Source organism: Chamaea fasciata, unplaced genomic scaffold (genome assembly GCF_029207755.1).
Source record: "Chamaea fasciata isolate MVZ Bird 193981 ecotype frontalis unplaced genomic scaffold, bChaFas1.0.hap1 SCAF_184, whole genome shotgun sequence".
Taxonomy (NCBI): domain Eukaryota; kingdom Metazoa; phylum Chordata; class Aves; order Passeriformes; family Sylviidae; genus Chamaea; species Chamaea fasciata.
In genome coordinates, this window is record NW_027094269.1 from 99,689 (window position 1) to 127,629 (window position 27,941).

Below are 27,941 nucleotides of genomic sequence, written 5' to 3' on the forward strand. Positions count from 1 at the left end.
TGCAACCAAGAGGGAAATGGCGAAAAAATAGCTTGAAACTATACCAGTTTCAAGCTATTATTAACTAGCAGGCATACACTGACAGTAGGAGAGATGCGGTGGCAAGAGGACTTTCAATAGCCAAAGAGCCCTTTCATCATCTGACCAGCTTCATCTATTGTATTCAAATAAATGTTAAAATACAGAGAAATCACACATATCTAGAGCCTTTACAAGGAGTATCCAGTTGCAGATTTCTTTCTGCACATGACTAAATTTAATGCATCCTTGCCGTATACAAAAAAAAAAAAAAAAAGCCTTGTGAAATGAGAGGTGCTAACATTTTCTAACAAATGCGATGACATTACAGAACAGGATCCTTTTTGTTACTCATGAAAACAACATGCACTTGGTGCAATTGATTTCACACATAAACGGCAACAGTTTCAAAGCCCAATATTGCTTTTTTTGGCCAGTTAGTAGAAACCCATTTCTAAAGCTGATAGCAACTCTGACAATTAATTACAAGCTCAAGATCAAGCATGTCAAATCCTTGTGAAATCCCTAGACATCAATCAGAATGACTCCTGAGGGCCTCCATAGAGTTCAGAGCAAGTATTCCCTCTTTTTGCAGATCATCTTTCAGTGCCTCTGAGCTGCACAGATTATCAGCAGGAATATTTTATGGAATAAGATCAAGGTAAATAGGACCAGGAGGTGTACAGTTTCCTGAGTTTAGGTACAACAGACTTGCCACAGGTAAATAACTGCTCACTTAGGCACTTATACATATTACAGCCTGGTGAGGGGTGGGGAAACACTCACAAAGGAGACTAAAACACACTGCAGGGCAAACTGCAATTCCACCAATCCACACCTGCAAAACTCATTTACCACAACCGTGCTCAGCACTCCATAAAGACTCCTAATGAATTTATGCAGCACCAGTACAAGTTGACAAATACATGAAAAACATTTTAAAAAAAATAACTATAATGTCATGATGTTCCTCATGCTGATCTGAGTCAGGGTAAGAGCTGAAGGGCATTTCCTTGTGAGCTGAGAGGCCCACAGAAATAACCCAGCCATGATTGTCCCCAAGGACAACAAATGGGGCAGACCCCACACTTCCAACAGGCTGAGCTAATCAACAGATCTGCACATCTACTGCAGAATCTGCATAAGAAATCGATTGAAACCATGTGTTGTTATGGATTCATTTTGCCAAAAAATTAACTGTGACGGGTTGGCACGGTAATGACTTGAACTTTTCCACAATACCATGAAGTACTGATGCTTCTGGAACAACAAAGTAGATTCTGATGTACCATTTAGCCTTCCTAGAAAGAAACCACGCCAACAAGATAAGGTAATCTTGAAATTGCCATCTCCAAGCTTCCTAAAACTGGAGAGAAGGTTTGAAATCTATTCGGACTCTGATTAAACTCAGCAATCAACACGGTAAAAAATATATTAAATAGAGCTTTTAAATAGACAAACTGCAACAGTATTAACTTATTTTCTTCTATTTCTCCTCCCTGGAATCAAGTACTCAGGAAAACTTCTTACTTCTACAACAGCATATTGACTTTTTGACACTATGATCATTAAAGTCAACGTGGAAAATACATGCCCAAATAGAAAATCTAGATGCTGAAAGGAATATCAACCAAGTCAAATCCAACTTTTAAAAACAGAATCCTCAAGAAATGAGTCACCCACCCCCAAAACAAATGCAGCAGGAGAGGCAACTTATTCATCTCACAGAGATCATTCTCCTATCTCTCCATGCTCTGCTCCAAAGTGTGTTCAAATCAAAGGTTCTCATTTTTTTTCCTCTTCCCCTCAAATGTATTTAATTAGGTTTTTTTTTTCTTTGAAGTCAAGGAAAAGAGGCCTATTTATTTCAAGGAATATTTAGCCTGGCTTTTTCCTTCCAGTGTTCTACCTCACTGCATCTTCAAACCCATTGTTCCATAGGGACAGGGAGGCATCCAAATAAAGATTAATAAAAAGGCAATTACTGTGGTATTATTAATTGAAGGAACAGGATCACTTTTTCCAGTGTCAATGAACTTCAATACACTAATAAAATTAACAAATATCAAAGTGGTTTGGGTCTGAAATAGAAACATTTCCATTAAATCTGAGTAGCTTTTCCAAATACTGGGCAAATAGTTTGATACACTTTGAAATACTAAAATATCTCCAGTGCTCCAAGATGAAGCTGAGCAAATTTCACTGTATGAAATGAGAGTAGACATTGTTTGCACCTTCTAAGCATGCATTATATTTTCATCTTGGTGCTTAAAACAAGGCCACTGCAAGGAGAATTTCCACTATCCCAGCTGTCAGTAACTGGTTTTGTGACTTACCTGCTGGGGAATTACTCACTTCCCATTGCAAATCTGAAATCACTGTTCATTTGGACAGACTGCTCCTGACTGCACCCTGATGATGTGTCCTCAGTCCAGCTCATGGCACTGGCAAGATAAATGTGTAGAATGAGATTAGGGGCAAAACACTAACAAATTTTGCTTAGATCAATGAGATGCACTCACACCCTGTCAGTACTACCTGACATCTTCCTGACAATATTATGAGGCAATTAATGTCTGTATGTCTTGGCTGATGGAGGTGAATTATGGTAAGTTCTAGGAGGCAACTGTCTAAAGCAGGGGAAGCTGATTAATTACCCAGCAATAATTCATTATTGAGACATTTAGGTTGACTTGTGCACCACAAAGTCAGAGAGAGCAGGAAACAATCAAACCTATGAATACTATTCAGACTAAACTCTTTGCAGCTATAGCCATAGAGGCACATATACATAGAAAATAACACCATCTCAGAGAAATAAGGTGCTTGGAAGCAAATCCTCAAACCAAGTGGGCAGTCTCCATCCCATACAACGGATGTATCAGCACATGCAGCAGGAGCGCCTGTGCTGGAATTCTCACTATTTCTCAGGTCTGCCTGTTTCCTGTATCAAACAATGATCACACACCCAGGGGCACAAATGAGGAGCCAGTCTGCAAAGCCTTGGGCTTTGATCTCACACTGCTACACTGAAGCAAATGGACAGGAAAATAGAAGAAGCCTGTAAACACCTCTGCTGATAAAGATCTGTATGTTAATACCTTTAACATTGACTACATCTAATTTAAAGCTGATATCTGCCTGCATATCACATACAAGTCTCTTTTCAGGTGTACAAAAAATGTGTCTATTTCACAGCATTTCTTCCTTTACTTCTCCACCTGGATCATACAGAAAATACATTTCTTGGCCACCAGCAAATCATTACCCCTCATGGGGGCTGTTCCCTAAAGAGTTTAAGTACCAGAACAATGGACTACTGCACAGCACCAAATTTCAATTGTGACTTAACTATTCCACAAAGGGGATTTACTGTAGTGACACCTCTCAGGAATACACCATTATTTTAAATTTCACTGATATTTTCCACTAACAAAACAGCACTTCTACTTTAGCAGTGATTCGAAGATGGAAACTTTCCATAAAGCCTTTTCTTTCTTCTGGGTGTCAGAGTTGTCCTCAAAGTCCTTCTGTGTTAAAAATTAATTGTCTGGTTTGGTCTAACACACCCAATGTATTAGTTAAGGAGTACATGCACAGTAATATTTCAGAAAGATTACAACCCTCCTCCCCAGAATCTTGGATGGCAATTTTGGGTTACTCTGAACCTCTCTCCAGCTTTGGCTTCTGAACTTTTCATTAGTTTTCCTCTTTTTGTAACCTGCTGTCCAAATACCAGAACAACCACTTGACCATTTCCATAAACAAAACATCCTCTGCAAAAGTCTTCAGTCAGAATCTTATTATTAAAGCAAGTTTTTCCAAACAGTTTCTGCTGCAGAGTCAAAGGGCCCTCTGCTCAGAATCCTTTTCCTTAAAAGGATGGGGATATGGATGATTTCTGTGCCTTGTAAAGGTCCAGTGCCATTCACCTCTGGATACCAAACTGTTCTTACATCTGACTGGGGATGTAGTCACGGAAGATGAGAGGATTTCTCTCTAGCAATGATATCCTGCCCCTTGGCAGATATCAGGCAGTTCAAATCAAATTTCAGGTTTAGCTCACAACACTCAGGATGCTGACAGATGATGGAAGCACTGTCATAGCAGCTCTAGCTTGACTTTCCGCCTACACTACTGCACATTTTAAATCACTTCCAAACAGGATCACTAGAAATGGGCAGCGATCCTTAAATCATCCATGAAAACACAATGGCATCCAACAGGTGTTTGCTTGAGTTATCCCCCTAAGGGAAGGCAGTACTTAAACAGGCATATAGAGGAAAAAAGGAATAATTCTGTTCCTAAGAGCTGCCTCCTTCCCCTGTCTCCTCATTTCACATCAACATCTAAGAGGTCAACATTCAAGAGCTTTTCTTACAGTCTCTTCTTGAACTCCTCGGACTTGTTCTCATCTCAGTATATCCAGGTAACTCCATTTAGAGTTAGTATATCCAGGTAACTCCATTTAGAGTTACTGGAGATTTGTTCATCACGTTTATTATCTTCCAAGCTACTAGGCAAACCAAGTGGGTTATCCTGTCTTAAAAATTCCAGGTCTGCCTGACCAATATATGATAGACATTCAATTTAGGAAATACTGCCAAAAAGAAGACATTTCCCTGATCTTCTGAGTATAGTGGACACCACATAAAAGTACTAGAGCAGAGCCATGAAAACCAGAGCAAGGGGAACAATGCCTGGCCCAGAATTGTCTCTCTCACACAGAAAAAAAAGTCAGAACAATTAGGAGGAAGTCCAAGATTATTTAGATGATAACCATGTGTCCACCAAAACACTGCACTGGGGAAATGGATGGAGTCTAGAGAATTAGAGCAGCTGCCAACATGAGACTTAAGTTTGTAAACACACTTTTCATTGTAACTCTCCACAAAAAACCTTGGGACCTTTCACTACTCTCCCCAGAGGTTTTGGCCTTGTTATTAGTTTGCTTGGTGCCAGTTTGAGTGCCACTGAACCCACCTTATAATTTATCTTCAGAATATTTAATTAGATGAATTTTGTGCTCTATTAACATGCTTGGGTTTAACTTTTTGCCTTATTTAACATTATAAAGTAGATAAAGGATAGGGCCTATAATTGTTTACATCGCATTAGGCACAATTTCTGCATTCTGTGAATGCTTCCTCATTAGTTTTTCTCTGCTTGCTTAATTTATCCACTCCAAAAGACTGAATTCATTAACTACAATTACCATGGTTATTGTCTTTGGAATATTTTTATGTACTTATAATTAACGTATTTTAAACATACAGTCAAAGGTCATACATTTGAAATCATGTGTAGCCTTCCGTACTGATATCAAGATTTAGTTCAAGAATATGATTGATAATTTAAATATTTTCCTTTCTCAAGTCATGGAGCATAATAGAATAATTATCAAAAAAAAATACTGCCATATCATCCTATCATCATGCCTATTCTATTATTCCTGTGGATTATTTGAGTAATCCATAATAATAAAAGTTCTAACGAACAATAATTAAGAGAAAAGATACAGGATAGTTCCTCCCAGTTTTGATACCATGAGCCCTGTAAGGTTAACTCCGAAGGCCTCCAACGGGCGTTCAGAATAATTCATTTTGTGTATGATATTCCTTATTTATAGCCAAAGCAGGGAATATACTTCAGCTTCTAAACATTTACAATCTCTAATCCATTTTTTTTTCAACATGAGTAATTTACATATCCAAGTCCAAACTGAATGAAAACTACGTTTTGATTTACTAAAATCTCATTATTCTTCTAATTGCAATAGGCACGAGATTGTACAGTAGCAAATCCCTCCAATTTCCACTAACTTCACTGAATACCACACCTTAACTTTATACAGGATAAAGATATTTAAGGAATTCTATATTGTTTGACAGTTCTAAGATACAGTTTTGCTTTTGCAAACTGTATTCCAACTGCTGTTTTCAACATCACCTCATGCTACACAAAAATCACAATGCAACCTTTTCATTTCCACTGGATACATGCAATATTATTATTAGTTACTAAAATTAATTGTGGGACACTGTCATGATCTTTAGAAAGGTTAAAAAATCCTTCGTTGCCCTTTAACTGAAGTCGTTTCAAGTGCAAAAACGCCAGAATCAAAGCACAGCAATAGAGAAAAGGAGAGGAAACAGAACTAATCTTATTAAGGAATGAAAAATAGATCCTTTACCATAATGAGAATGGTTCCTACAAATGGTGTTTATTGTGTGCTTAACAAAATAAATATTAATAGAACTTAGCAAAGTAATGCCTTAGATCCAAGCTTATAGCATCATATCCTTTCAATAGTTATGCTTGTTGGTTTTGTCCTTTTCTTCATTCCTGTCATTGATTATCCTTTGACCTAGTCCTCCCTCCACCTCTGACCATCATTCATCACACATGGTCTTATACTGCAAATCATCTACCCAAAAGAGAAACCAGTGCATTCTTCAGCCAGTGATCAAATTCCAAGTACTCAATGAAACAAGTCTAAAATACAAAAGATTTTTCAGTTCATTTTATAACTTGCCTGCTGTCATTACCCCAGCATCCCAGAATTAACATTTTTCATTCCCACTTCTAGATTATTTATTTCCTAATGCCTTCCATTGCTCTCTTAAGACATGTTTTAGATCTGGTTATCCCACAGTTATTCCAAGTATTTTAGCTAGGCACGACATTGAGACTGAGGTTTACCTAAGTCATTAACTGAAAGCCAGGAGAAAAAAACAAAACCAAACAAAATAAAGACCAAAACCAAAAACCAAAAAACCCAACCAACCAAACAAAAAAACCCCCAAAATCAAGACAGCTTTTTTCTGTAACCAACAGCAAAGAAAGAAAAGCGTGTTTGCTTTCCTCACTCCCATCTTTACAGTCTCTCTGGTCTTAGCATCAAAATCAAGTTGTTCCTTTTGCTCTTCCCTTGCTATTTCTTCCCCCACCAAAAATCAAAACCTGATGTCATCTAGATCAACTTCGCAATGAGAACCACAGTGCTGGGAGAATGGCTACCTGAGCACAGAAACACAGAGCTCAAAGCCTTAAACCTGGGCTAATCCTTCAGGAGAACGGGTCCATTCTCTCAGAGGAAAAATGGCAACCTGAACTGCATTAAAAAATGCAGGTTTTTGATCCCTCTTCAAGTGCACAGCACACAATATTTTGCTCTGCACATAGCTGTTTAAGCAGTCCATCATCAAGGCTTTCTAGCCTTTACTAGAAAGTGTCATTAACACGGGGGTTGGGACATTAAGTGTCAGCTTTTACCATTAACTCATTTTAAAGGCATGTTCTCTTTCCATTTAAATCTGCACTGCACCTTCAGTTTGATTTTGGCAAGCAAGACAGAGTCACAAGACAAGAAAGATCAACTCAAAACTTCCAAAAGTGAATGTGACCTCTGAAGATTGCATCCTGTTTTACCAGCTGCTTCATCAACATCTGTGCACCTTGGAGTAGCCTGAGACATAGCAAAGGACACACTTACTGCTAATTTTGATTCTTTTATAGTAAAAATTCTTTAAGAGATTTCAGGGAAGAAAAGAGCAAGTACCAAACAGTCTATAAAGGTTTCACTGGTATTATGATACAGCACATTAATAGCTTTAATGTGAAGAAAAAAAAATTACATGTGGGCTAATAAAAAGCCTTCTTTTAATTCCCTCTGTAACACCTCCCCACGACTTGACCATCTGTACATTGATATATGAGTAAAAACACTCTAATGTGTGGTGCCAAGGGACTTGTAGATTCACAGAAGCTGACTACAACAGCACCACGTTGAGAACACCCCCTGCACAACCTTCAGCTCTGCACAAGAAGCCAAAATTAGCACTTCCCCCCTCAGCTGCTTCAGAGTCGTGCTGACTTCACCAGCCAAAGAGTAATTTCATAAAACATCTGTCTGACCTAAAATCAAACTTGCAAAGAAACAAGGATAGGTTGAAGGTAAGGCAACTTGGGAAGATCTTTCCTCTGTAAAGATGCTACTGCACATCCACTCAGCTCAAAATACACCAACTCTTTAAGCATTTTTCTTTCACTCCTCAGTATTTTACTTGAATAAGCTACATATACTCTTATGAAAATGGTGCAAAGATTATAGATGTGTACAGGATATATATACAACATTGTTTCTAGTACAAAATTCATAGCTTCAGATTTTTTCTAAATTCAAATTCATGGCTTAGAAATTTGCTTTGTAGGGAAACCGTATCACATTCTTCTAGAAATCAAATTTCCTTGGGAAATAAAAGGAGAAAGAACTTGAAAAACTATTTAAGAATATCTTAAGTTGCTCTAAATCAGGAACTATAGTAATTTTTTTGGTCTTGACTCACAGCAAAATGATTTTAACTAGGAAAACAGTCTCTGCAAACTTGAACTGAGCGTTTCACCAATGCAAGTAATGAGAGATGGTTGCTGTGAAGTGAATATTTCACCTCGGGATGTGTTTTGCAATCCAGCAAACCATAAGCTGTCAGGAGCATCTCATCTCAGTGACTTCCCTGAATAGTCCTCACAGGATTTCTGACTCAGTCAGAATATGGTAAGGAGTATGGCCAAGCAGAGAAACCTCTTGATAACGTTTGTTTTTAAAGGAGGGGCAGAGTGGCATTTTTACATCTTTGCACAATAGTCCTATTTTTGCTGGGCCCAAGTTACCCTACATTGCACAGAATTTCTGATGTTAGGGTTGAAATTAGAACGGCAAATCCTAAACACCAAGGATGCAGTGTGTCCTTAAAGAGAAACATCAAAAGCTAGTACACTTTGTGCCAAGTTAAAGGTTTTGAGTACAAAGATGTAACAACAGAAAAGTTCATGCATGCTTATATGAAAAAATATGAAGTGTATCTGCAACCTAGGGCTTGGAAATTATTCATTAAAATAAGAAGGCCCAAGCCCTTAGATACTGTTTTGACTTTCTTCTTATTTTGATCTTAATGTGAAACAATTTACAACATCAAAATGTTGTTATATTTCAGAAGTTTTGTTTTAATTGTAATGCCGAATTATATAATAATTATAATTTGCTTTTCAAATCATCTTTGAGAAGAAAGGAATAATAAAATTATCCTAGTAAAACCACTAGGGGATTATTGTTGCACTGGAATATCAAAGAACTTCGGATGCATTGAAGATTTATTGTCGCACAAAACATCGAAGTGTTAATGATCTTAATCTGAAACTGGGTGTTCTTCCTTTGATTAGGCACTATACATCAGTATGACAGTCTTAATACTTTCTGGTTAGACTGATAAATGCAACAGATTTTGTTACGTTACTCAGTATGCCTGCAAGTTAATATAGAAATAAAACTATTTCCTTATAAATTTTAGATTATGCAGAGGTAAGCACAGTACAGCTGTTGCCTTATTTTGCAGTGCACACTGTATTATGAAATGGATTAAGCAACTTCCCACCCCCCAAACAGGAAAAATTATGGGAGTTTTTCCTCTGAGCTGATGTTCCTCCTAACAAATGCTTCAGTTCAAACTGATCAAGGCATTTAACATTTGAATGAGCTTACTAATTTAAGCAACAGTACTATGCTTACAGCCAGGAGCATACACACCTCACCTAACTGACTGAGCAAGGGGGACCTGCAAGTCCACAATTATTCTGGAATTTTCACTCTGTGGCTTACGAGTACCTCCATCTCATGTTTATTAGCAAGACTCAAACACAGCAAGAACAATCACATATTTCCTAAGATAATGAGCCCTTGTTAATTCTTCATTTATCCTTACTAAGAAAACCTAAGAAACCAAGCTTTATATTGCAAATGGATAACAGAAAAGAGCAAAAATTTTTCCTAAGAGTCATATGGGAATAAAATAACTACATCCATTTCAAATTATTTCATGCATACCAAACCTTGCAAAGCAGGCATGCAAACATTCATGCCTAGGCACAAAGTATTTCTGCTGAGAAATGCAATCTTTCACTTGCACATCGCTGTAAGTTAATATAAATCTTTCAAAAGATTCCTCAGTATTTTTCATTTTTCAAACCCGAATTTAAATAACATCCATCAAGAATTCACATAAGCAGAACAAGCACAGCAACAACAAATGAAAAAACGACTCTCTGAAGCAGACAGTTTAATGCCCAGCACGCAAGACAACACAAACAAAACTAAAAGCAATGGCTCAAAATAGGCACTGTTTTTTCTCTTTTCATCAAAAGCTGATTATAACCCCTCTAAGAAACCAGCATGATCTCCACAGGCTTCACTGTCCTATATGAGGAAGATACAGTGGCATTTATTTGTTGGATTCACACAGTGGGTGTGTGACCCGCTCGAGCAGGGTGTGGAGGGCAGAGCTGGGCACACATACAGCTCCTGCCCAAGGTGCACAACAAACAAACACTGCTGCTGTTGCAGGACCACCTTCCCTACACAATTTTTCCTACAGGTGATCTCATGCTGTGCAATTTGTAACAAGAAACTGAGAGAATCCAGGAATCAGGTGGCTCCAGAGAATGCTCGCTGATTTACAAGGTTAATTTCCCACAGCGGCATCCAGACAGGTTAGTGAACTATGAAGCATTTTCCTTTCAGTAATGGAATGGAATAACATGCTGACAGAACAGACTGAAAATACTTAATTTCTCCCTCTTACATAAGAATATTTAATGTGACTTCTAAATGACCCAGCTGAGAGAGGCATTCTTTCCTTAGATAAAATACATGACAGAGAAGAAAAAAAATATCTTTTGAAACAACTCTCCCTAAATTATATGGGCTTTGCAGGATATTCCATGACCAGAATGAAATCTAAGTAAACAAAGGAGGATGCCAAATTTCAGATTCCTAAGGTTCATGAAGTTGAATTCTACAGCTCATGATGACCACAGTGGTTTCAGAGAGAGGATGACAACGTTTGATGTTGTCCAAGAGTCCACAGGAGATGATGATGCTACTGAGTGATGAACAACACACACCTCTGAGTTTCCCTGTCATTCTGAACAGAATTCCTGACTGTACAATCATGCAGCAGAAAGACAGCCAGGAACCAAAGAAAATTCCCAAACAACCCCACAGAGAAGCCCCCCACCAGCTCTGCACTGCTTTCATCAAGAGGTATCAGACCACAGCTTTTTTAATGACATGCTCTTCACAACAGTACTCCATACATGAAATTTCATGTGAATAGCTGCACTGAACATGCTGGAATTACAGAAGAAATTTCCAGCTGCAGTAGAAAATTAGACATTTGATGGAACTGAGCAACTGAAAGTGTTTGTTATAAATATCTACAAGTATTTTTATAAGAGTCCAGCATCACTCTATCCTGCATCTAAGCAAACAAATATTTAGCATAACCTGCTCAACTCTGCAGCATAACACTAATGACAAGATTTCTTTTAAAGGTAATTTGTATTATTATCACTCTGATAATAACACATTACTGTCATTAACTGCAACTCATGAAAAATAAAAATACACTGCTTAACATGAATATTGCTTTCTGTTGGTTTAAAGGAGGAGGCTGACTGTCATTCTGCTCCAAGAGAAGCATACAAGGCTTGGCATGAAAACCCCTTTGGTTTATATTTTCGAGAAATCACCATTTCCCCCTGGCCTTGGTCAGAACTTCTTTTAGATTCCCTAAATGCCACCAAAAGCAGGAGACATTGGCTCTACAGTTGGCCTGTTCAGGAAGGTATGAGGGATTTTCCAGATAACACATTCAAATAGTCTCTGGTGAGTACACTAGGATTTATGACAACAATTAATACAAACTGAATCAAAAAGGAAGATAAAATGTTTTAAGTTTAGATATTATTGCAAATTCTGGTTTTTAAGATCAGAATTTTTCCAAGAATGCTCAGTCATTCTCCTGCAGCAACAGTCTTTTGAGCTGTCAGTGTGAATTGTCCACGGTTCATCCTGAAATTAAAGAAAATCCCTGGCAGCAAAAGTGAAGAGTCAGCCAAAACCTATCCATTTCACTCACTGCCAACTTGCTCTCAATCTCTCCATTACTCTCTGGAAGCTCCTCTACCAACTTTCCTTTCTTTTCCTATGTTAAGGGACAGAGGGATGGCTCTTCATACTTTTGGAGCATCTTCAGAGAAAATTTTAATAGAAGTACCCGTGTTTTATTATTTCCTCAATCTCATATTACATAAAACTATCTAAAACAGTCTCTCCTTTGGAATAAATTTGATGCCACCACTGATATGCCCATTGCACTTTACTACTATCTGAATAGGACCGAATGTTAAGTGATCTTGTTTTATTGTTCTAATATAATACCGAGAAGAAAGAAAAGTCAGTTAAAAAGCTTATTGCTGAAAAATGAATTTCTTATGAATTCTCTCTAAGTGAATAGAGAGACAGATTGCAGCTTCCTTATGAAGGAGGTTACTGGGGAACTGGCTTCTCTAATTCACACTCTCAAATAAATCCATTCTGACAAATGCTTTAAAACACATGTGAAAACCTTCTTTTAGTGTTAAAAGAAATAAAAAATACATTAGGAGAAAGGAAATTTCCCTACATGAAGACTCCACACAGTACTTCAAGAGACACTTCAAGTGCAGCCATATGCCTATGAAAACTGGATTTACACAATCTCCTGTCACTAGAATTCGTTTATTGACAGCACAAAGTACCCAGTAACTGCAGGGTCATCTTGCACTAGCATGCAGCTTCCCTCCCGCCTACAGAAAAGGTGTTTGTTTGCTGCTATTTCAGGAGTCCTGTTCACCCTGACCTACAGCGCCCTGTTTTTTATGGTAGATACAAAGCATACTGGAAGATGGAGGAAATCGAGTCCCCTCTACCAACAAGTAGACTAAAACCAAGCTTAACTCTGCCAGCTTTTCTGTTGGTAATTACACCAGGTTACAAAATTGCTGTTACAAAAAACATGATCAAACTTCAAGGAACCACACCAAAGATCTGAGGGATTCTAAAGTAAAGTTAAACAAATGTTTTCAGCCCACTACACAGACACTCATTTCTAATACAGTAAAAATACAGGACTGATGTGAATATTTTAAGAAATCATGGACTAAGCCAGCCTGAACTCTAATACAGGTAGAATCACCATTTTTTTCAGGACAATAAAGCTTGGAACTTGCATACACAACAAAATCCTTCTCCGCACGATTTACTGGCAGAAATCATCCACAAAGTTGGCCAAAAGAAAATTTTGAACCCTTTCACCTTACATATGCAGTACAAAACATTACCTGCTGCACTACAGAGAAGCAAGTCTTTTAAGAGAGTCACCTGTACCATGCAAAGTCACAGTAAAATATGACACATTTTTTCCAACTCAGTATTTATGCAGAGGGCAGAGTGTACAGGGAAGGGGAGAAAAGAATCATTATTTAATTGCAAAGCATTGCTAGAAGAAAAGCAGGTTAAGGCAGCAAAAAAGCCAAATGCCAGTAACTTTAGCTGAACAATAGTAACTAGAGACAATTGCCACAACAATTCCACATGGCTAGAATTAAGATTTGTGACAGCTCAGAGCTAAAGGAGGCACAACTTATGACTAGTTTCTTGCTATGATCAGAACAACTGCAAAAACAGAACCAGAGACACAGATTCTTGTAATGAAGACACTGAGAAACTACACTGATAATAAATCAGAGTTCCTCCCTGCAGTTATCAAATGGGATATCACTTCAGAAGCCTGATAACCTACACAACACAGTCTGGCTGCCAGGCTCACAAGAGATGATGCGAGCTTTGGGCTAGAAAATAAATATCCATTACCATGACCTTTCTACTGCACGTTACTAAGACTTGCTCCTATCTGGAATCCAAATATCTTGCAGATAAGTAACTTGCACTTTCATTGTAAGGTCCACAACTACCTGGAAAACCATTTACTGCATCTCTAGCGTAAATGTTATCTTTCTCACAACTGAAAGTTAATTACAAATTATGGATTCAGCCCAGAATGATTCACATTTCCCCTGGGGGTTAAGGAACAGAACCAGATCATTGCACACAATCACAGCCATAATGCAAAATAAATCTGTAAGTCTCTTAAACAATTGTTGCTTAAAACTCTTTAAATGAGTCTGTTCTGTGGCTCAGAAATTAAGAGGAAAATGACAAATGCAATCACTTGCAGTGCATCCGAGCCCTGAATGACCTCATGACACAAGTCAAGCCTGTCTAGGCCCAACACCATCTTCCGAGAACATTTCATTAAAGCTGAAAGAACACTTATTTCTACCTACAAGAACCCTAAAGAAATCATTTCAGGAAAAAAGCTGTCATTAGTACCAGAACATGTCTCAAATACCTGCTATGTCATTTAGAAACTGCATTGCACCATGACAGCAACTTATTTCTAGAACACTCTTTTTGACAGATACAATGCTATTGCACTAAAAATAACGTGGGTCAAACAATGAGGAAAGGAGGATATTCTAACACAGACATGGCTTACTGCATTTGTACAATGTTTCAGCAACATCTAGAAAGAAAAAAAACCTTGTTTTAAGGCCTGACTGCAAGTTAAAAGTTTTGCATTCTGGTTGGGTCACAGGGTACGAGTAACTCACCCACCATCACAGGCCTGGTGACAGAAGGGCTTTCCTGGTGGCAGAAGGGCTTCCCTGGCGCAGCTGATCCTCCAGAGCCTCCTGAGGCCTCCCCCTGCCCTCAGGCACGAGGCTGCTCTGCCCAGGGCCGTGCCCAGCACTGCACACTGACCCCAAACACACCAGGAGCCCACTGGGGCCACAGCAACCGCCTGGCGCCCCCAACACTCCATGGACAGCAGCCCATTATGACCACAGCAACAGCCTGGCACCCAAACATTCCCACCACTGCTGTCTCCTGGGAAACAGATGCAGAACCCAAGAATATGATTACCCCTATTAGCAGTACCACGACACAGGCTACCATTGCTACCAGTGATAAAAATTCAACCAAAATCCCATCCATTTCATTCTGCTGCCAACCCTCTCTGATTTAGCTAAGAGAATCATCTACATTTCCTCCAAAGATCTGATCTACTTCATAAACCATTTATTTCCAATTTCAATCCAAACAACTTGCATATAAATATTTTACCATTTCCCTAAATAATATCCACATTTACCTGGAAACCATTTACTGCATCTCTACTATAAATATTACGTTATTCAACTTCATTACAAATTTATCTCAAATTTAGAGTCCAATTTAGGTCAAAGTTTTCAGCCTTCCTAAAGTACAGTTCCATTTTTAACCTGTATTTCCATCTTCTATCAATACATAGTAAAAGCAAGTACACAATGCATTCAGTTCCCCTTAATTTTTTAAGCCAAAACTAAAAATAAGAACAAACCCAAACTTCAACCTGGTCACTGTCACAGATATGCTCTCAGACATACTTTCTCCATTTTTGGACCATTACCTCACTCTTCCTGATACTCTTCATATTGTTTTCAAAATCTTTGCACAGTGATTTGACCATTTAACTGAGACTTCAGCAGCACAGGAACCAGCTTTAGGCAACCCCTGGACAAAGAGGTTAATACTCATAAGCCTATTAAACCCGCCCATTTTTCCTAGAGTTCAAAAGCTCAGACTGTGGGGGGTTCTGCAACAAACGCAACCTGCACGCCCAGAACCTGACGGGCACGTTCAGTTCGAGTCGCCTGTGAGGACACCCACGGCCCTTTCTCCTTCATGAGGGAAGCACCGCACTAGAGGAGTAGAGGAGCGCCCCTCTCCATGACGTCCTTCCCGCCAGCGAACACCGCACGCCCTCATGCGACATCACACGGCTCGCCCCACCAGTCAGCACCCAGAAACACGGAAGCAGAGGATTGCTTTCTTCCAAAGTGATTTCTCATTTCCCGGGCTAGGAGACACACTTGTGCTGCTGTGGTAGCTTCTCTGCTTCTGCAGAGCACAGACAGCACACGCGGCTGCCGCGCCAAGCCACAAGAAAGAGCCAGCAAGAGCACTAGATCTGACGAAAAAGAGATTTCTCGCTTCCCGGGCTAGGAGATGCACTTGCGCTGCTGCAGGAGCTTCTCTGGTTGCGATATAAAGGAGAAAAGAACCTACACAGAAAAATGCAGTGTTTGATTTCATAATGTATGTCCTGAAGTCTCCACTGTGATCCAATCCCAAAACATTCCTGCAGTGTCAAGTCAACAGCTGGAGAGCAATTGTTTGGGTTTTGGGTTTTTTTATTAGATTTAAGTGGAAAATTTAAGGGAGATGCTCGATAAGCTTCTAAGACTCCAAACCACCCAAAGAAGGTAATAAGAACACGGCAAAAAACTGTCTGTTTTTCACTAAACAGGATTAAACTACTATGGGAGACTTTTTTAGGCAAGTCACTATTAGGCAGAGCGGCAGTACCATAAATTAACAGCCCTGTTGTTCAATTCACTTTTGGAAGAAATTCCAGTTCTGAGCTAATTGAGTCAGTTGGAAGTCATCAAAAACTGTGGATTGCTGCAGAGGAGAAGAGTTTTTCCTACCCCTTACCTAGTACCAAGGAAAGTAAGGTCTCCCCAACAAGATATTCAGAGATTACTGCTGTGAAATGAGTCTTCTTTGCAAGGAAGGAAGCTGCTGTTAGAGCTCCTAGGGTCATTCTAAAAACCTCAGACAAAAAACTCACAGTCAATTCTAAAGAAGCCACCAGTAGAAATACCAAACTCATTTGAAGCATCATGCAGTGCCTGGGTAAGTAGGAAAGAAAAATGGAGAAAGAGTAAATTATTACCCGTTGAAAACTAGACCAAGCAAGATGCACAAGTTGACCACACCTAAAAAAGGCACTGCTTCTAAATGGGGACAGATCTTAAAACAATAATCCTGAGTTTATGCACCTGAGAATTCCAAGATTTGAAGAACCGACTAAAGAAAACCAAACAAACAGCAATAACAACAAAAAGAAACAAGGATTAAAAACTTGCCTGGCAATAGAAATACCTGTTTTATAGGAGTTTTTAGTTTTGGTTTCAAAGATTTGACTTACTCCCAAATGAAGAGTCCACAGCAGCCTTCATCCAGAAAGAATCTCCAGGACTAGCCTTGCAAACATTTAACCAGAAGCAGGCTTCTGAAAGCCCAGCTACAGTAGCTCAAAACAGCAGCTAATTCACTCTAACCATTACCTTTTCCATCTTCCTGTACACAGATACAACATAAAGGCACAGCCTAAAGCCTTTTACTGCATCTTCCCCTTGCCAAAAGTTTCGGCTGCCCCAGCTTAGGACAAATTGAGAAAGAGACAAGAGAAAGCAGCTAAATCCTAAGGAAAGTGCACAGCCCTTCCCTGCTCTTAAACTCAGGCTCTTGATTGGCTTTAGCTGTAGACAAAGTCAAAATATGCCTTAAGTGCCTTAAGCAAAGAAGAGACTCTATTGGTTGACAGAAAAGCCCTCAAGTCCAGTTCAAAGTTCAGTAGCATTGCCTTTTAGAAAGTTAACTAATTCCTAGACATAATATAAACATAACAGAGCATTGCTAACATTGCTAGACACAATAGGTAGGCTGTAGGCCTAGGCCTCCTGTAAGAAATAACCCCATTGTCACACAACTGTCTTACACCAGGATAGGTGCAAAAAGACAGGAATTCACTTTCCTATTTATCTTCCAGATTATGTCTGTCCTGATTAACTGTTAGAAACATATAGAAAGAGGTGCAAGTACAAAACCTAGAATATTAGATGTATTTATACAGACTTCCACTGTCATTTCCAGAAACACCTTCTCTCAAGAACTTCACTCTCTTTTCCAATTTCTAGAATAAAAGAGACAGTATTCCTAGGACACTAATTAATTTTCAGCTGAATCTGATTAGTGCAGCTGCTGGACTGCAGAGCCTTGTCTTGCACAAGTTACAACTGAAAGCACAAAATACTGGATGGGAGAATAAAATGCCTCCTTTGGTTTTTCCTCCATTCAAAGGTATGGATGTGTCACCCAGAACACTTTGCCACTAGCTCACCTCTACTAACGTCTTGATACAGATCTACAACAATTTCTGCAGGCCAATGATACGTGAGCTAATTTATAAATAATGAATCAAATTAAAATACATTCAGGTAATAAACGTGCACATTTACATAGAAAACATTTGCTGAAAAACACTAAACACTAGCAACAAAATTGTATTTTCTCATTTTTTGACAGTATCTGGATCAAAGAAAATACACACCATGACTAAGCTCTTGAGTTTGAAGGCTAAAATGGATTTGACAGTAAGGGCCCATGACACCTGGCACTTGTTTAGTCTTGAAATCTCTAACCAGATGCAATCTCTGTTGGCTAACTTCTTCACTATTAGAAATTAGCAGAACTCCTGCACTGCCACAGTGACTGCAACATGTTCATGGTTTGTTGGGACCTAAAATCTCTCCACTTTTTTTTTCCTTCTCATTATATTCATGGCTTTTCCTCCCCAAATCTTCAATTTTTTCCCCCTCATTAGAAGAAAATTCCTTCTGTCCTAAAATCTGGGGGATGTTTTGAATGGTTAGATTCCAAGGGGGGGTGGAAATTTCTCTCCTACCAAAATTCAGAAAATAGTTTTCTGATTCTTTTGCACTGCCCGTAACTTCACTGTTATTGATTAGTCAGAATCCTCACAGCAAAGGTTAATTTAACAAGGATGCAGAGAGCAGAACTGCATTTTCACTGCCTAGACTAGAAAAGAACTGAATTTTCCTGGGTATCACAATTGGATACCGCTGACAGAGGCTGCCTTAAACTGGCTTTATTATCAAAACAGAAAGAGGGAGAATGACAGCAGGAAAACGGGAGAAAAATCAGAACATGCTGAACTCAATGGAAACAGAGAGTGCAGTTAAGATCAGCTCCCTGGCTAGAGGTACTGAGGGACAGATGTCTGTATTTGGCTGATCAGAATGAAAGAAATCAGCATAAGGGGCAAAATGTCTAAAAGTGGAATGGATGTAAGAGCAGAATTCTTTGCATTACAGGCATCCATTGAAGGCTATGAAGGCACTCTTTCTTTCTATCATTACTTCACCTTATAATCTCAGCTGATATAAAGCAAAGTGCTATAATTAAAAATGAATTCATTTATTCTGAACACATTCCTTCCTTCATCTTTGTCTTTAACTTTGCTCTTAAAAGCTTTAACACATTTTTTTCATTTGACATTAAGCTTCCATTTCTTCCCTCCAGAGTTATGGCACTTCCCCATGTGATGCAGAGGTATGTTCAAGTCAGTGCACGTTCTGAGACTGCAAATCACAGAATGCAATGCTCTGAGCAATGCTTTCCCTGAGACTTTGCTCTTGCATGTGCACCAGAAAGCTTCCAGGGGCCATTTTTGCCATTGAATACCAAAAAAGGTTACTACTATGATAGGGGGGAAAAAAAAGTCAATTATTACCCAACAGACAACATCAAATGCACAACACAGCATCACATCATGGAATGATGATCACAACTTGTGTGGGACAACTGTCAAAGCAAAGACTTGACCGAAAAATTCAGTACAGTTCGTACTGAATTTCAAACTTCAAGGAATATTTTGTTCTTTAAAAGACACATTAAAAAGGAAAGAATTCGGTAGCTACAAAGACAAAATTATAGAATTGTCACTGAATAATGACTTTCCTTGGGTATTTTCTTCTAGCTTTTAGATTTTTATCTTTTTTAAGAAATAGATTGAAATAAAATTTAAAACCTCCTCAAATACCGCTGAAATCCAGTACCTAAATATTTAGATATACCTGTGCCGTTCCACATAAAAAGTTGTTCAAATTCACTTGCTACTATAATTGAGTTACATCATGCTTCATCAAATGTTGCAGTCGCTTCAAAAACTTTTTTATTTCATTTTAGAAGCATTGAAACAGAATCCCTGTTGTACAAAAATTTGGGGTTCACTTTCATGCAGAGGATCCAATACGAAGATGGAAAAGTAGAAAATTAGCATATTAAATCAACTACTTTGCAGAGTGATTGCACAATGGACTAGAGGATCAAGTTCCTTTCAACAATTCATTTTCAATTTTGTGACAAATCATGATATACAATTCCTTTTCTATCACGTTTTGATTTCAATCTACCTACATGCACGGAGAAATATTCTTGCTAGGAGTATGTAGGAACAAGGTTTAGATCTTCATATCAGTATAGGAATAATTTGATGCCTGCCTTCACTAGAGGAGAAAATGCCTATGTTTGCGATAGTGATGGCAAACAATGTGCTTTTGTGGAAAATTCTTGCCGTCTGGAAAGGTGTTAAATGAACACTTTGTTAGGTTATTGGTTTGTTTTGCTGATAGCCAGAGCACTTCTTTTCTATCTTTGGCATTTATTGTTCTTTGCAAATTGCTTTCCTCAGCCGCTATAGCAATACAATTTAACACTACTTCAAGCATATCCTCACTTGGGACTGGAAAACACTGACAAAGAAATGCATCAATTAATCATCACAAATTTACTCAAAGTCATTAGGATGGAACTTACTCTCCTATATCAGGGTTCAGTTGTCTGCTAGGAATACAGCAAGTAAAATTTAGCACAAACAACTTTAAATGTTTATCTTTTGCTCAATAACCATCTTCAGGCCAGATGACACACTGTTAACATGCTAAGTCGGCCATTGTATTGACTACAAAAAAGAAGAATTAGATACACTTCTACAGATTTGACCTGTATTTGCACACACTAGTCAATGTTTTCTACTGAAAAGAAGAAACTCTAGGGGAAAAAAACCTATTAAGGTAAAATTAATAACTTAGATAAAAACCAAGTTAGGATAGATGGGACACATACCAAAGTTTTTCACATGGGCAGATCTATTACTCAGCACTTCAGACCTGAATGTGAGCTTTGACCCAGCACAGCTTGGAAGAACACCACGCCAAAATTGAGATCTCAAGCCGAAGAACAACCAGATAGATTTTCGTTCTTTATTTTCTGTACAGAGGGCAGAAAGTATGCTGCTTTACCATTTTCCCTCATGGAGAAGCACGGTTATTTAGCTCTTTGCACAGTGATACAACTTCAACAGCCACACCTTACCCAGGCACTTAATTTTAAGGACACCATTTATCTAATTGGAACCAAACAAATATCAGCACATTTCAGCTTCAATGGTTACATAAATCCTTTGTTACAAGCTGAGAGTTTCTGCAATGAAGTGGACAAGCAAGAAAGGAATAATGAATGGAAGTTTACAACCATTCCTCTGCAGATTTAGTCCAACAGAAGTTGCAAGAGCTGGATTTAGTTTTCCACCCCACCCGTCACATTTTTCACTCAATTATGCAAGGAATTCTCACGTCTTGAATCTTAGTGTAATAAATCAGATTTGCAGTTTGATTCCAGTAAGTGGTTTCAAATAGAATAAATTCTATCACAATTAACAGAATTCATGGAATTCGGTGTGTATTCCATCTAAATTTATCTGTCTGTGCATAGGTATTCTCATCTCAAGGGATTCACAAGAACATCAGACTCATGCTTCACATACAATTCTTTGTTTTATTGTTGCACTAAAAACACGTGCCATTTAGAGTTGCAGCTTCTGTACATTCAGGATTTAGAATAGATGATGTTCTCCTTCAATGACAAGTAATCTTTTTCTAGTCCTGTTTCCTACTCTAAAGTGAAAAAGCTCTAAAATACAGTTGGACCAATAAAACCCAATGATACAATACCTACTGCATGTTTCCAGCTGGAGTAGTATATGCAATTATCAGGAGTAAAAATATCTAGAATTCAACTATGTAATATTCTTATATGTATATCAGTATATAAATACAAGGTGTCTTACATATCTCTTTAAAATAAGACTAAAATTGTTGCATGTTCTAAAAAAATACTTCCAGACAGCCAAAATTTAAAAAGTTTTACAATTAAAAATGGGGTTTTATGAAATTATTTTACATCCTTTTTAATTATAGTCTGAAATGGTATAGCATTTACTTTGAGAAGAAGAACAATCTGCAAAGTAGCTAAAGTAATTTTTTATCTGTCACTAAATAGAAGATGAACCATTCCAATCTCCCTGGAAAAAAAGCATACCTTCTGGCAAAGTTCTCACTCTGCTCTATTCCTCTTTGTGCTGTGAAATACATGAGGAAGTAGAACAGGACAAGAAATTAAAAAACAAACCACACCACTTTGTATTTTCAATTCCTTGCTCACTCTTGTATCTGTATAATCCATACCGTGATTTTATCAAAAACCTAAACTCAAAATACTTGTAAAAAAGATGAAGCAAAAAAAAAAAATCATCAACTACTTCCCTGAAATAAATTCTGAAATAGTTTGGGAGAGATTAATAGTTCTTAAAAAAACCATATTCACTAGCATGACTTTGAGGAGCTAAATAACAGGCCTATAAACAGTCTGCAATTTTTCAATACAAAATATCGTTATATCTTTCAAAAAAAATCTAATGTGCCAAGTCTTATTAGTATTAGAAACATATTGCTCATAAAATAAGAATTGCTCTTTTGATTATGAATTTTTTGGCACCAAGATAATAAACACTGATTAACCAATTCTACCTGAGATATTCGATTTTTTTCCCCTAAAGCAATTTCTCGCTTCCCAGGCTAGGAGACCCTCTTGCAATGCTGCAGTAGCTTCTCTGGTTGCGCAGAGCCCAGAAAGCACACGGGGCTGCTGTTCCAAGCAAAGCTACAAGAAACAGCCTCAGAGAGCACAGGATCTGCCGAAAAAGCGAATTCTTGCTTCCTGGACGAGGAGATGCAGTTGCCATGCTGCGGTAGCTTCCCTGCTTGTGGAGAGCCCAAAAACCGCGCGGGGCTCCTGGTCCAAGCAAAGCTACAGAAAGAACCTCCGAGAGCACTGAGATCCACCTAAAGCAGTTTCTTGCTTCCGGGCTAGGAGACTGTCTTGGTTTGGATAGACAGGTATTTGCCAGGGAAGATTGGAGTCTCTCTTAGAATGTGGAGATTCAATCCAACGTGGAATATGATGAAATACATTACAAAGACAAGAACCTTACACACGTTTATAGCAGCACATCAGCTACAGAGCACTACAAACATTTTGAAGGAAAGGAACTAAGGTCTCCCAGTGGCAGCAAGCACCATTTGTTTCCTTTACAACAGAAGGTGCTTCTAAACCAGGACTACAACAAAAACCCCACACATTCAAGGACCTTCCCGAGCTCTGTTCATTTGCCCAAGCAAGCATGAGTTAGAATCGTGCAACTCCCTAATGCCCTATTATCAAGGGTCAGCAAGGGAGAAGAACCCAGTTCAGGCTCCCCCAGCCCATCTCCAGGTTTCTCTATAAGCCCTCCAAGGGGCTACCTGCTCCCACTGCAGAACAGAACCAGCACCCAGCCAGCAGCTCCTCAGTCCTGGCAGGTCAGCGGCACTTCCAGGAGCACACCAGGCTGGCAGCAAACTGCCCAAAGGGCACTCAGCCCTAGACCCTTCAAACCCTCCAAAGTAGCTTGGCCAGGGGGCAGGGTCAGCACCAAAGACACAGACACCAACCTCAGGAGCTCAGGGTCTTTGGAGACAGCTCAGAGCAGCCAAGAACCTCCCAAGGAGAAGCTCAGCAATGCTCCCCAGCACTGCTACCCAAGGTGACCTACAGGGACTGAGATCCAGCACCAGGGACCCTGAGCCTTACCCCCAGCAGCTGGGAATCCCCTGTCACAACCCAGCCCTGGAGAGCCCCCCCAGAACTGGCAATTCCCGCGGGTGCGTCCGCCCGCAGGCCAAGAGGCTCCGGCTGTGCCGGGACAGGGCCCAGGTCGGGCAAATGCTGCAATAAACAGGCGCACACAACTCCCACGGTGGGAACAGCTGGGCTCAGCCTCCTCCTGCGTCGCCCCAAAGCCTGGCCAGGGCTTCAGGAGCAATGCAGGAGCTGCCTTTGGCCCCGCTCCTCCCAACAAGGCCACAGGACTCATCTCAGGGCCCTGTCCGGCCTCTGAACACAGAAAGGTCAAGCCATGTTTCACTAATGAGCACGGACCTAGCCCAGAACACTAACGATCCTGGCTACCGCACTACCGACAGGATACAAACACAACATCTGAGTTGAAGGCTCACCCAGAGGTCAGCTTTGCCTCAAGACTCTGCTTCAGGCCTCAGGCCTTCAGGAAGTCCCAAGCTGCTTGAACCTCTGCGCAAAGCCTGCTCCCATCTCCTGTGGAACCTCACAGATCAGGCAGCACTTCCTCAGCCCACTCCTGAGGCTATTTAGCCTGCCAGCAAAGAGCAGGGGCTGACCTGGGAATGACAGAAGGCAGGGAGGGGAAAGGACCCTTTTGCTTCCATCCAGAAAGCCAAAGGCCGTCAAAAAACCCTCTGGTGAACACCTGAGCAGCACCAGGAGATGAAAGGCCTGGCACTCCTGACTCCCAGAGCTCCCAGGCCTGCCTTGCCCCTCACCTTCAGCCCCCGTCTTGGACAGCAAGGCAATCCCAGGGACAGAAATCCAGGCTCCTGCTGCTCCTGGACGGAGGCACCCAACAGCTCTGTGCTGGCTCAACATGGCAGCAAAATCAGGATGCTGCTCTTCCTTGGGCAAAACTCCAGCCACTAAAAAGCTGGAACGCAGGACAACCCTGCCTCTCCACCGGGGCACTTGGATCCAGCCCTACTGACACATGGACATTTGAGACAGGAATCCATAACCCTCCGTGAAATCACAGCACAGCCTCCAGGTGTTTTCCTGTTCGTGTCCTCACTTACCTGGCATAGGCTTCTTCCAAGGCTTTGCAGACACTTTGCCTCTAGCCAAAAAGATTAACATCGCCTTCTTTCCAGCTTTCAAGAAGTCACAGCAAGTCATCCTGGTCCAATGTTCCACATCAGATTCTCCCATAAGAAGATAGATATTTTTCCATTCAGATCCTTTCTCAAGCTATCAAGAAAACCAGGACCCCACATGCACTCCCAGAAATTCTCTCAGCACCATTTGCTGCTTCTCTCTCTGCCAGGGCACCAACAAGTCCTGGGTTGCTTCTTGTTCCATGCTGGCCAGTGACCATGAGCGATAAAAGAAGGCACCAGTATTGCTGCTAATTTTACAGCCACAGGCTTTCAGCTTCGCACAGGTTAAAAGCAGAAGCAGACACTCCTCCCCCTGCTGGAGCTGATGGGTCCATTCCCCGCTCTGCTCTCACAAACCCTTCAGTCCCGCTGCCAAACCCAGCACTGCTGCAGATCTGCAACACAACAGCACTTTATCCAGGGGGGCTGCCCCAAACACACATTTCCCATCACGGGTCCAGAGCAGCCCCAGCGCTTATTTTACATCTCCCCAAGCACGGCCAAGGTCCCCCCCAGGTGCACAGGAACATCAAATCCTCACGGTGTACCAAGAGCACCAACAGGTTCAACCCATTCAGGCAACAACTGCTCCAGTTCACTGCCGGGCACTGGCACTGCTCAGTGTGGGAGGATCCACTGAGCTCCTGGGTATACTGAAGGACAAAACATTTCCCATCATGTATCCAGACCAGTTTATTCACGGGGCTGCTCCAAACACACATTTCCCATCAAGTAACCGGAGTAATCCAAGTGCTGATTCTACCTCTCCCCAAGCGCGCCTAAAACCCCATGCACACAGGAACACCACATTCCCACAGGGTGGCAAAAGAAACTGGAATAGACTTCATCCATTATTCCTCAGACAACAATTAATCCAATTAACCACCGTGCACTTGCAGTGCTTGGTTTGAAGGGTCAATACACCTTCTGTACATGCTGAGCTACAGAGCATAAACACAAAAATGAATCTTGCTCTGTAAATAAAACCAAACAGAAAGAATAACCATAAGAAAATTCCATAGACAAGGAAACTCTTGCATGCCTTTAAGCATATCTCCTGAGAACTCAAATAGCCATTTACAACAGGAAGTATTCCCAAGCCAGACAAAAGCCCCGAACACTGGACCTAGTACACAAAGTTTCCAGTACAAAACCTTCATGCTTCATGACAAAGCTAAGACAAGGAAAAAAGCTCCTCCTGACAAAACAAGTTAAACACTCTCTACCCCCACGATAAAAGTCCCCAAAACATACCCCCAAACCAAAAGCAAACAAAGCAACCCAAACAAACCCCAGCTGCCCTGAGTGCCATTTATCATTCAGCCCCTTCCCAGACTGGGGACACCTAAGGGAGGTCTCACACACCTTTTCCAACTCTTCTGCCCCTGCTTCCCTGCCCCTCAGGCACCACTGCCCTGCCCAGGGCTGAGGCAACCTAAATATTATGGAACAAAAAACTTAAACTAGCAGAAATAACTCACACTACTCAAAAGCTGTCTCTGCTTCCAATAAGTAGCCCTTTGAAACATGATAGCACTTTCCACAGAAATTCTATAATTGAAGTCACTCCATAAACCAGCCAAGAAAGCAAACCTCACAAGGTTGTTTCTTCCTACCATGTTCTTCCTAGTGAAAGGCTAATTAAAACCTTCACTACCAGACACCAGCCAGGCCCACATGTCACGGGAGATTAAAGGGGGAAAAAAAAGACAGGAAAACTTTGGTACCTTCCCTAAACAACACACCCCAAGAGTACACGTCCTCCCCCCCCCCCCCCCAACACCTGCAAACACATCAAGGCTTAGCATAGCTTTGATTTATAGGAGAACTTACCAAGAAAATTCTATAGCACAGCACAAAACTCCCCACATTCCCTCTACCTCAACCATAGGAAAGCTCAAGCAAGAGAAAACACTGAGACAGAATGCACAAAAAAATCCCTGATTTAGCACCAAAAAAGGCCAAAAACAAGCTAAATTAAAACAACGTCTGCCTCCTAACCACACATAACAGAATATCTTGGAATTCAGAGAGAAACTCTGACAAACACACAGAACAACAGCCCCTCAGCCCTACCTACCATCACCCACTACATAATAAACACAATCCCACACAGCACAGCTTATACAGAAACAAATGAACAAATTCTCACCGCACTAAAACAGCCTGGAGAAACTCCATACCCACACAGACAGACCTCAGCATTCCACACCGAACCACAGATCCCCACAGCCCCTTCCGGGGCCCTTTTGAACCCCCACCCGGCTCGCGATTCGTGGGCTCTCTGAGGCATCGGAAGCGCTGATTGGACAGCGGGCCCTGGGAACCCACCCGGCCCCGGCCCTGCCCAGCCTGCGCTGAGGGCCCGGGGGCTCCGCCCCGCCCTCAGAACCGGCACCAGCCCCCCGGCCCCGATCCCCCGATAACCCTTGGCACCGGCCTGGGCTCTACCCCCGTACCGGCCCCGGCCTCAATCGCCCCCGGTCCTACTCCCTCGTCCCTGCCCCGGCCCCGCCTTGGCCCCGCCCTGTGCTCTGCCCCAGACTCTGCCCCGGCCCCGCTCTGAGGGCCCGTGGCTCCGCCCTCTCCCTCGATCCTCCCTGGCCCCCCCACCCCGGCCCCGGCCCCGGCCCTGCTCTGAGGGCCCGGGGTTCTGCCAGATCCCCCGGCCCTGATCCCCCCCGGCCCCGTTCACCCCCGGCCCCAGCCCCGCTCCCCCGCTGCAAGCCCAGGCTCCGCCCCGGCTCTGACACCAGCCCAGCCCCGGCCCGCCCCATCCCCCCCGTGGCAGGTTTGCGTTCGGTTTGTGTCTGAGAAGTAGGATCTCTGCCAGAATGGTGCTGTTGGGAAGAAAGTAAATCTGCCCCAGGGATCTGCAATAAGGGATAAAGTTGCAAGGAAGGGGAGTATTTATAAATGGTCTCCGTAGTTCCTCGTAATTCTGGGTGTTTGGATTTAGCCTGGGATTGTCAGCTTAAGTCATAAAAAAGCCAACCAGGCTTCTGAACTCTCAATGAATGTTTGAAACACTTCCACAGAAAGACAAGTTAACAATGATTCCAAGGCAAAATTCTAAATGGAGGGTAATGACTTCTGGGGGATTTCCTAAGGAATTGTGGATCTCAGGCATATGGACTTTTGGAGGTGGAATCCCAGTTTCAGCCTTGGGCACC

At 41.0% G+C, this 27,941-nt stretch overlaps 1 long non-coding RNA gene across 2 annotated transcripts; it reads right to left on the minus strand.

Annotated features, from left to right (window-relative positions):
* On the minus strand, positions 1–26,996 carry LOC136304811 (uncharacterized). 2 transcript variants are annotated; one of them, XR_010724828.1, is made up of 3 exons: positions 26,921–26,996; positions 2,355–2,462; positions 1–1,319 (listed from the first exon to the last, which is right to left on the minus strand). It is a non-coding gene; the product is annotated as an uncharacterized lncRNA (long non-coding RNA). The 2 variants fall into 2 exon arrangements; XR_010724829.1 differs by having other exon boundaries at positions 1–1,384.
* Between the last annotated feature and the right edge of the window lie 945 nt (positions 26,997–27,941).